This window comes from Rutidosis leptorrhynchoides, chromosome 5 (genome assembly GCF_046630445.1).
Source record: "Rutidosis leptorrhynchoides isolate AG116_Rl617_1_P2 chromosome 5, CSIRO_AGI_Rlap_v1, whole genome shotgun sequence".
NCBI lineage: Eukaryota > Viridiplantae > Streptophyta > Magnoliopsida > Asterales > Asteraceae > Rutidosis > Rutidosis leptorrhynchoides.
The window spans coordinates 164,117,069-164,128,116 of record NC_092337.1 but is presented as its reverse complement, the minus strand read 5'-3'; positions in this window follow the sequence as shown (position 1 = coordinate 164,128,116).

Here is an 11,048-nt window from a genome sequence, read left to right as displayed (position 1 = left end):
GACGGTTTCTCCGGATATTTTCAAATCCCAATAGCACCCGAGGACCAAGAAAAAATCACATTCACGTGCCCTTATGGTACTTTTGCTTACAAACGCATGCCATTTGGACTTTGCAACGCCCCTGCAACCTTTCAAAGGTGCATGATGGTGATTTTTCACGACATGATAGAAGAATGCATAGAAGTATTCATGGATGACTTTTCAGTCTTCGGTGATACTTTTGAATCATGTCTAGTTAATCTTAAACGAATGCTTATTAGATGCGAACAATCAAATCTAGTTCTTAATTAGGAGAAATGCTATTTCATGGTTAAAGAAGGCATCGATCTTGGTCATAAAATCTCAAAGGAAGGAATTGAAGTGGATAGAGCTAAAGTAGATGTAATTGCTAAACTTCCGCATCCAACCAATGTTAGAGGAGTTAGGAGTTTTCTAGGGCATTCCGATTTTTACCGACGTTTCATAAAAGATTTTTTCTAAAATTGCCACTCCTATGAATAAACTCCTAGAAAAGATTGCTCCATTCATCTTTTCAGATGAATGCATCAAATCTTTTAATATTCTTAAAGAAAAACTCACTAATGCGCTGATCATGATAACTCTAAATTGGAATCTACCATTTGAACTCATGTGCGATGCAAGTGATTTTGCAATGGGATCCGTTTTAGGACAAAGGATTGAAAAACGATTTCAACCTATTTATTACGCTAGTAAGACGTTACAAGGAGCACAAACGAATTACACAACTACTGAAAAAGAACTCCTTGCTATTGTCTTTGCTTTTGAAAAATTTCGTTCATATCTCGTTCTAGCTAAAACGGTGGTCTATACCGACCATTCTGCTCTTAGATACCTATTTTCAAAACAAGATGCCAAACCAAGATTAATTCTTTGGATCTTACTCTTACAAGAGTTCGATATTGAAATCCGAGATAAAAAGGGAGCAGAAAATCTCGCAGCTGATCATCTTTCTCGTCTTGAAAATCCTGAATTAGAAGTTCTAAATGAATCGGCCATACAAGATAACTTTCCTGATGAATATCTATTGAAGATAGATTATAATGAAATTCAATGGTTTACAGACTATGCAAAATACTTAGTATGTGGATTCCTTGAAAAAGGATTGTCGTACCAAAAACGAAAGAAATTCTTTAGTGATATAAAACCCTATTTCTGGGAAGATCCACATTTGTTTAAAAGTTGTCCCAATGGAATAATACGCCGATGTGTATTCGGGGATGATGTCAGTCAAATCTTAAACCATTGTCACACAGGACCAACAGGAGGACATTATGGGCCTCAACTCACAGCAAGAAAAGTCTACGATGCTGGATTCTATTGGCCTACAATTTTCAAAGACGCACACCTTCTTTACAAATCCTGTGATGCTTGTCAAAGGGCCGAAAAAATAAGTCAACGTGATGAAATGCCACAAAATGTCATTCAAGTATGTGAAGTATTTGACGTTTGGGGTATTGAATTTTTGGGTCCATTTCCAAAATCTCATAATAATCTCTACATTCTCGTTGCTATTGATTATGTATCTAAATGGGCGGAAGCACAAGCTCTTCCAACTAACGATGCACAAGTTGTAGTCAACTTTTTAAAACGTCTTTTTGCAAGGTTCGGAACACCGAAAGCTTTGATAAGTGATCGGGGTACTCATTTCTGTAATAATAAACTTGAGAAAGTTCTCAAAAGATATGGAGTAACTCATAAAATCTCAACCGTTTATCATCCACAAACAAATGGAAAAGTTGAAAATACCAACCGAGATTTAAAACGTATTCTAGAGAAAACCATAGGATCAAATCCAAAGGAATGGTCTATGAAATTGGAGGATGCACTCTGGGCTTTTAGAACAGCCTACAAAACTCCAATTGGAACCACACCTTTTAGATTCATTTACGGAAAAGCATGTCACCTTCCAGTAGAAATTGAGAACAAAGCATTTTGGGCTTTGAAGACACGTAATCTTGATTTACATGAAGCCGGACATCTACGGTTAAGTTAATTAAACGAATTAGAAGAATTAAGATATGAAGCATACTAAAATTCGTTAATCTATCAGGAAAGAACGAAGAAATGGCATGATAAAAGAATCAGAAGTTCAAAAGAATTTAAGGAAGGAGACCGAGTTCTTCTTTTCAATTCACGATTCAAGCTATTTCCTGGAAAATTGAAATCAAGATGGTCTGGACCATTCATAGTCAAAAGAGTTTTCCCATATGGAACAATAGAGTTAATAAATTCAAATGGGATTGAATTTAAAGTTAATGGTCACAGAGTTAAACATTACATAAATGGTCCAATGGAAGTTGATAATGAAGTCAATCATAATTTCATAACCCAAGAAAACCCTCAGAATGAAAACATAAATATGTTATCAACAACATATGAAAAACCAAAATTGGAAGACGGGGAAGCTTCAAATTGGAGTGATGAAGAAGAATTCCTATACAAACCTCCCATTCCAAGAAACGAAGAAAAATGTGAACAAGAGGATCAAGTAGAAGTGAAAGAACCAAGAAAAGATCACTTGGAAAAGGTTAACAAACCAACTCTACTTACTAAATAGGAGATCCAGGTGAATTTATCATTTCTTGCTTACTTAACGATGGTGCTATGTATAATGGACTCGCAGATTTAGGAGCAAGTGCAAATGTTATGCCTCTTTCCTTATGCAAAAGATTAGGTGTGGGTAAATTAAGACCAACCAGAATAGGTGTTCAATTATTTGATCAAACCATTAAACACCCGGTTGGAATAGCAAACAATTTACTTGTTAAAGTGGGATGTTTGACCTTTGTTGCAAATTTCATAATTATTAATATGGAGGAAGACCTTGATATTCCTCTAATTTTAGGTCGCCCATTTTTAGCAACCACCGAGGCATTCATTGATGTAAGAGAAGGTAGAATGACACTTAGGGATGGTGAAAAATCAGTTACCTTTGTGAACCGAAAGTTTAGATCTCCACCAACCAAAACTGTTGAACCAATAAAAATGCCTAAGTGTGTGGAAGATGAAGCAACAACCAATGATGACCTAATAACAAAGAACCCCGTTGTTGATACGAAATTAGATGAACCCGTTTTTAACAGTTCAACGAAGAAACTTTATAAACGGATTCAAGATGCTAGGATTAAGGGGAACTTTAAGTTATGTAACCGATTAGTATCCAATTTGTCGCCTAAAGAAAAGGCAATGTTAGTTGAATTTGTGAAAGTTGCAGAGGAAATCAACAATTGGCTTGAAGCAAAAGTCAGAGATATACAAGTTGTTGATAGTCCAATTGAAAACGAAGTTAATCACAATTTCGACACCATAGCTAACTAAGTGTGAGGAGAATCAAGTCTTTTAGGGATAATATATATTTCTGTTAGAGTTAGATATTCTGTTCTCGTGTAGTTTCCGAGAATGGAATCCGAATGGTCTTTCCCTAGCAGACCCTAAAGAACTAGTCTTCTCCCTCCATTCTGAATTTTTATTTTTTTTAGGTTTTACGAGATGAAGAATTCCTTTGAACAAAACCATGGTCTAATGTTACATGCTATGATTACTAAACGTAATAATGACACCCTTCCAAGTGAATTGGTATCATTCATAAGAGGCAAAATGGACGAAGTAAGGAAAGAACTCAGGAAAGATCATCATAAGACACATTTTGGTAAAGGAAAATCAAAATCCGCAACAAAAAGAAGAGAACGATACCTTGAAAGATGTCATAAATGCGGAAAATGGTCACACGAAGGTAAATGTTCAAACAATCAAACATATTCAAATACCAAATTTGTTACTCTATGCAGAGAAGGACCGTTCATATGTTTAGAAGAAAAGATATTGAAGAATCGAGGTTACGATTATGTAGCTATGGAAAACCAAATCACACGACTCTCTTATGAGTCGTCTAAAGCAGGTCTTTGAGAATTCTATCTCACAGGTAAGTATGTACAGTTTTTATTTTTTTTTGTTTATTGCTTTTAACCTTTTGATAATAAACGCTTAATCGTTCGCTATAAAGTATTAAATTGGTATTAAATAAAATTAGGTATGCGTAACCGAAATTATTGATATCATACAAAAATTTATTACATCACTGCGAAATTTACCGTTTATTCTTAAGGTATAAATATCTTTAATCAATCAATCTAAAATATTTCAGAAATTCGTCAGGAGTAAAACTAGGTAATTTAGCCAAAATTACTTTACCGAAAATAGGGGCGTATATTTTTGTTAATATTTGATTGATTAAAGTGGGATAAAAGACCAAAAAGATTTTTAATTTTAATTTTTACCTTGTTTTTAAATTAATATTAACTTATTATTGTAAATTTCTAAAATCAATATATTTAAGTTTTTAAATATTTAAAAAAAATTAATATTTTTAATATAAGTTTGTAAAATTAATGTATAAAAATATTAATAATATTTATATGAATTTTTAATTTTATGCATTTTAAATTTTAGTTTGGTGTGAATTTAAAAACAAAAATTTACTTTATTTCATTGAGTTAAAAATATGATTTCTAAAATTCGTCGTGAGTTGAAGACTAGGTCGTTGAACCGAAATTGCTTTACCCAAGGGAGGGACGAGAAATTTTGTTATCATTATTTTTAATCTTATTGAATTAAGGTATACCAAAAACATTTAAAAAAAAATATACCAGACCCCATGCGATCACATGGGGTTTCCTTGTAAAATTCATGCGGTCGCATGAAGGTTAAAATCTGGCCAGGATCATAAATTCAGTCGAGCTGCTCTTTCTTCTCACAAACACACACATACATGAAACTCTCCCAAAAATCACCCAAAAATTCGCCATTTTTCACCAAAATTCACCAAATTTCTCACAATAATCCGCTTTAATCATGAAATTGTTCAGAAGTTTTTTAAAGAAGGTAAAGATTTCACCCCTAAAACTCTTAAAAATTGAATTTTAGTGTTCTTGAGCTAATTTATACCTAATTTGATTTTGTTAATTTCTAGTGTAATTAGTGTTAAATTGTTAGTATATTATGCATGTATAACCTAGATTGATGCTATTTAACATGATTTGAAGCCAAAAACTTCAAAAATTTTAGAAATTTAGGGTTTGTGTTCTTGAGCAATTTGGGGCTTTTTGATATAAACAGGTTATGGCCGATTTTTGTCATGAATTATTGCTATATTAAATAGTGTAACATGTTTAGGTAGCTAAATGATCCAAACTTTGATCCTAAACATTATTTTTGAGAATTAAAGTGGACTTTTTAAGTCTAAAATTCATGAACTTGATTAAATTGATGTAAATGCCATTTGAAACTTGTTTAATTGCTAGTAATGGTTATTTTAACATATTATTTAGGTAGAGTGCTTATGAACTTTGTAAACATTTTCATATATGCTTATTTGAAAAAGTGTAGAATTGATAAAAATATGAAAATGAGTATAAGTTTAATATGGATTAAACATTTTATTGTAATTGTTTTAATTTGTTATTTTGCTAACACTAATGCATATTTTGATGCACAAATTTGTGTTTAATGTGTTTTGCAGAGATATACCGATACTGATAGTGCATCATCATCATCTAGGCAACCTGCTCCGGAACCACAGCCAGAGATGCAATATGAGCCACAATATGAACCGGAGCAACAACAGGAACAACAACAACAACAACCTGATCAACACATACCATACTATGATCCGCAACAAGAATATGTTAATGCCTACGTACAATTTCTGATTCATCCAATAATAGAACACCCAACAATTCATGAAGAACAGTTGCATCCCAATTTGAGATTTGATCGAAGTTGGAGAGATTACCCGACGTATCAAAGTAACAAATTTAAACTGGTAACGAAAAATGTAGAAGTACCGAGGGTAATCGATTGGGAGCCTTTGGAAAGGGTCCAACTAGCTAACTCAGTTAGGCAGCATCTGATCCAAAGGTATGGGAACTCTTCTTTTCCTGATTGGGAACGTTTATTCACCATTCGTAGGCTTGTATATAAAGAGTGGTGTGTTGAGCTTATGAGTACTATATCACTTGATACGAATGTAGTTAGGTTAGACGATAGGAATTTTCTTAGATTTTTACTTGGCCGTAGGATGTATAGGATGTCCATGCTGGACATGGCCAGGGCTTTACAGATTTACACTCCTGGTGAATTACTACTACCTGATTGTATAAATTTGATTTATCATGGTGAAAGGGTAGATAGGAATTTTGACGCGGACGCCGTCTGGAGGCGTATGTCAAATTATAATGTTTTTATGCTGGGAGGAAGACACTCCTATTTAGATATTAACAAAGCAGAGCTTCGTATTATACATAGATTTTTAGCTAATTCGATTACACAAAGAGGTAACAACAAGGAGAAGATGACCCTACACGATTTATTTTACCTTAAGTGTATTCGAAACACTAGAAGCTTTGTTAATATCCCCTACTGTGTTGGTTTTTATCTGTCCAAAATGGTGGCAGGAATACAGGACGGGAGAATAATAGGATGAGGTATTTTTGTTACTCTCATTGGAGAGTATTTGGGTGTAGATAGGGATCAAGGGGGTCCACTGATGGTGTGTATGGAACAGGTTGAGACTTTAGGATTGCGAGTCTATCAGGGTGCAAAGGTATTAAAGAGCAGACGCAATCAGGCAGTACCATATGAGGGTCGTCATCTACAGGTAGAGAGAGGTTCAGATGAGGAAATGGAGGAACCGGATGACATTAGGGATGTCATTAGGGAGGCTATTACTGACGTTTACCAGCGTATAGATGAGGTAGAAATGACAAACGAGGCTAGACATTGTCAGTTCGAGCAGTGGCACGCCGAGAATGTGTATGAGCATTCTAGGCAACGACAGCATGATAGATGGCACTATCATCAGCTTCAGATCATGAGCCAACTATCACCTTAGGTACTAAATAACTACGTACTGACCCGACCTGCTTACTATCCGCCACACCAACCCGATATGCGACCACCGTTTACTCTCTACGACCCCAACCAGGCCTATCAGTACACCTATAACCAACCGTGGAACTCGCCCGATGACATGAACTGGAACCCCTATCCAGATTGATATAGTTCCCGTTGGTGATTTTTATCTTTTATTATTTTTATTTATTTATGTTTAAACATATAATATTGTGATACTTTTATGTAAGTTTTAACATTTTTATTATGTTGTACTAATATTTCAAATTACCATGCATGTTATTATTTGTATGTATGTATATTATCAATTGTACACAAAAGAGTAAAACATCGCAATTTCAAAGACTGGCATTAAGTTCAGCAAAAGCTACTAATATTGACGACAAAACGAAAAACAAATGTGATGTAACAACAAGACGGAATGAACAAATGATGTGCACCATTTATCATTCAACAAACAAACGCCAATATGTTTGGAAACTTTGATAAAATTTAGTCATTTTTCTATGCTAATCACCCTCAATAATTTAAATTGTTACTGATTTCTTGCAAATGAGGGCATTGCAAGATCTTAAGTTTGGGAAGGGGTTAAATTCTTTCGGATTTTTAAAATTTTAAATTTAAACACTTGGTTACCATTAAAAATACTTGTAACGCAGTAGTTGTATTAGAATCTAGTGCTCTCTGATAATAAATAACAGCCCTAGTCTTATATACTGACTACCCAATTCTAGTAAAAATTTTTAAAATTTTTAATTAAATGAACTCAAAATCATGTTTATACAAATTTATGAACGATAAAACTAGGTGTTAACACCGAAATTATTGTTACCTCGAAAAGGACATAAATTGAGAAACAACCCAAAATGTTAGAATTCATTTAAAATAGAATAGAGGAAAATAAAAAGGCAAAGAAAGAAAAATAAAAGCCAAGTGTGGGAAAAATTTACCAAGTTATTTAAAACATATATTACATATTTTTTTACAAATAATTGAAGATACTTTTGTTTTGGACGATATTAATCAGTTTTACCCAGTTTATTGTAATAGAATTTAAAAAGGAAGTAAAGTCTTCCAAGAAAAAGACACGCGCTTCTTGATTTAGGTCAGGAAGTTGTCGTCCAGACCAGTTGTAGAGTCTACTGAAATGCCCCGTCCTAATCCATCTAGACGAAGTCATCAACATTTGATCCCAGAGTGATGATCGACTCCAAGTAATGTCCTTAAATGAGCAAATGCACAGCGGAAGATTTCTTTCATACCTGAGAATAAACATGCTTTCAAGTGTCAACTAAAAGGTTGTCGAGTTCATAGGTTTATCTTAAAAAAATAAAATACATCATTTTGATAGACCACAAAATTTAAATGCTGCATGGTACAAATGGGCCCGAATCCTATACCCACCTGTAATGTACATGCTATATCTTTTAAATACAGTACATCTTTCTCGTGTACGAAACCATTTTCATAAATCATAGTAACCGTACACATATCTTGTGCACAAAATTGACATACACATAACCTGTGTATAAAATCATTCTCTCGATATATAACATTCACATCAACTGGTGGCAATTATCATGTCCACATAATTCAATGGTGGCAATTATCATGTCCACATAATTCAATGGTGGCAATTATCATGTCCACATAATTCAATAATAATCCGCAGAACTTCTGTCTGCACAATAATTCATTCGAGGAATGTTTTGTTTGTGTCTATCTCGTCAAACATTTATAAAAGCATATCTTGTATTCTCAGTTCAAAATATATTTCAAAAGCATTTAATAAAGCAGTTGTAAAAACAGCGCATGTATTCTCAGTCCCAAAAATATAAAGAGTAAAAGGGAGCAAATGAAACTCACCATACTGTATTTTGTAGTAAAAATACATATAACGACATTAAACACTGAACAATGCCGGGTTGGTCTCGGATTCACGAACCTATATCATTTGTATATATATTAACACATATAATCGTAATCGAACAAGTTGATATATTCTATCTTTATATTTAATTTGTATATATATTTTAAATGATTAATATTTATATAGTTTTATTAATATCTATATATGATTAGTATTATATCAAAAATATCTAATTTGTTATATATGAATATAAAATATGTTAATATGAACAATACATACTTATATGTAATAAAAATATATATATATATATATATATATATATATATTTTCATATACAAAATATATATTTGGTAACATAATTTCAATAATATTAATAAAAGTTGTATTTGCTTGTAGTGATAATAATATTACTACTTATGATAATAATAAAAATAATAGTGATATTTTCACTAAAAATGACTCTCTTAATAATACTATAGTTGTTATAATCATAATAATGATATTATTAGTAAAATGATAATAAAATAATAAAAATGATAAAAATTAATAATAATAACGTTGATAAAAATCTTACTAAAAATAACAATTTTAACAATCATGATAATATTTATATTCCTAGTAATGATAATATTGATAATGATAATACTAATACTTATTTTAATCATAATAAGGATAATATAAATATATTCTATATTAATGATAATAATAATAATAATTAATAATAATAATAATAATAATAATAATAACTATAATAATAACTATAATAATAATACTTTTATTAATGATGATAATAATAATGATATTAATAATAATAATACTTATAATGATATTAATAATTATTATTAATAGAATGAGACTACCTTTTCAAGCTTTTCCAAAAAAAAAAAAAATGCATCAGACGGGACTCGAACTTAGGACCTCTCGTTCAAAGACCAGGCTCCTAACCATCCCTCTGTCTTAACATTTTCTATTTATATCCACCCTTATGTTTATTTAACCCCGTAATATTCTATTTACACTTCCTTCTACTTAATCATTTCGGCCCAACAAACTTAATCTATTTCTCGGCCCATCAGATTTTTAATACGCTTTTAACAAATAAAAGGCCCAACATATCGTGATCCATGAAACAAAATCCAAACTCGTTTGATAGATTAGGTTTAGGAAGGAAAGAAAATAAAAGGTGTCGGGTATAATCGAGCGGTAGGGGAAAAAAAGAAAAAAAATGCAGCATGGTATCCACTATCTTCTTCAATAAAGTAAGTGGGGTTTATACTTTAGGAGATGTCGGCCCTAGTATAGGGTAACAAGCTTTTATAATTTTGAAATACATTCCATAATTTAATCCTGAGTGGCATACATAAATAAATCATTTGATTTCTTCACTGTATTGCTTTAATTATTTTTATCCCCACAATTCGTTGCTGACCGGAATATGGAAGATCATAGTGGTAGACATGATCTCTTTTTGCAAGTGGATGTTGTTTTTCTTTTATGTGTGGAGTGGGGTTCGATCAAAAAAAAGAAAGCAGGAACAAGTTAAGTAGCAATCATCATTTGATTTCATGGTGGGGCGGTTTATGGACGAAAATCAAAAAGGGAGATACAAGTGGGGTTTTATGATAATACTTGGAATCATAAGATTTGCAGTTGAATTTTTCGATGGGTGTGGTTTGGTTAGTGTTTGTTAGTCATAAAGTATCCACATAATTCAAATCATGTATTTATATTACCTTGCCACTAGTTCCTCATCTTTGTATATCATCATCTTATATTCATGGAGTTTAGAAACAAAACAATAAAAAAAATATGCAGCGATGGTTGTAGAAGCTGAAACAGAAAATGTTCGCAGCCCAAGTTGTGGTTTGGTTGATGGTTTTTATTAGTTGCAAGGGAATAAAGAGAAGAAAGAAGAATAAAGAAAAAGAAAATACCAAAGGTGGTGGTATGTCGGGTGTACATCCTTGAACAAAATAACCGAAGAAAAAATAATAGTAATCTTAAATCTTAAAGTGGGTTAGTACGGCAGGAAATCAGTTTGAAATAGAAAAACCTGAGCATTAGCAGATTGGGTGGTGATGGAGGAGCTGTGGTGTTGTTGAAAAAGAATGGTGGTTTCAAGTGATGTCGTGAAGATGATCAAGAAAGATATTAATGTTATATTGGTGGTTTTGGTCGTGAATTTTCAAAGAACGAAAGGTGATGATCACCCCGTAAGTTTTAAACTAAAGTATTTGTCTATCCTATA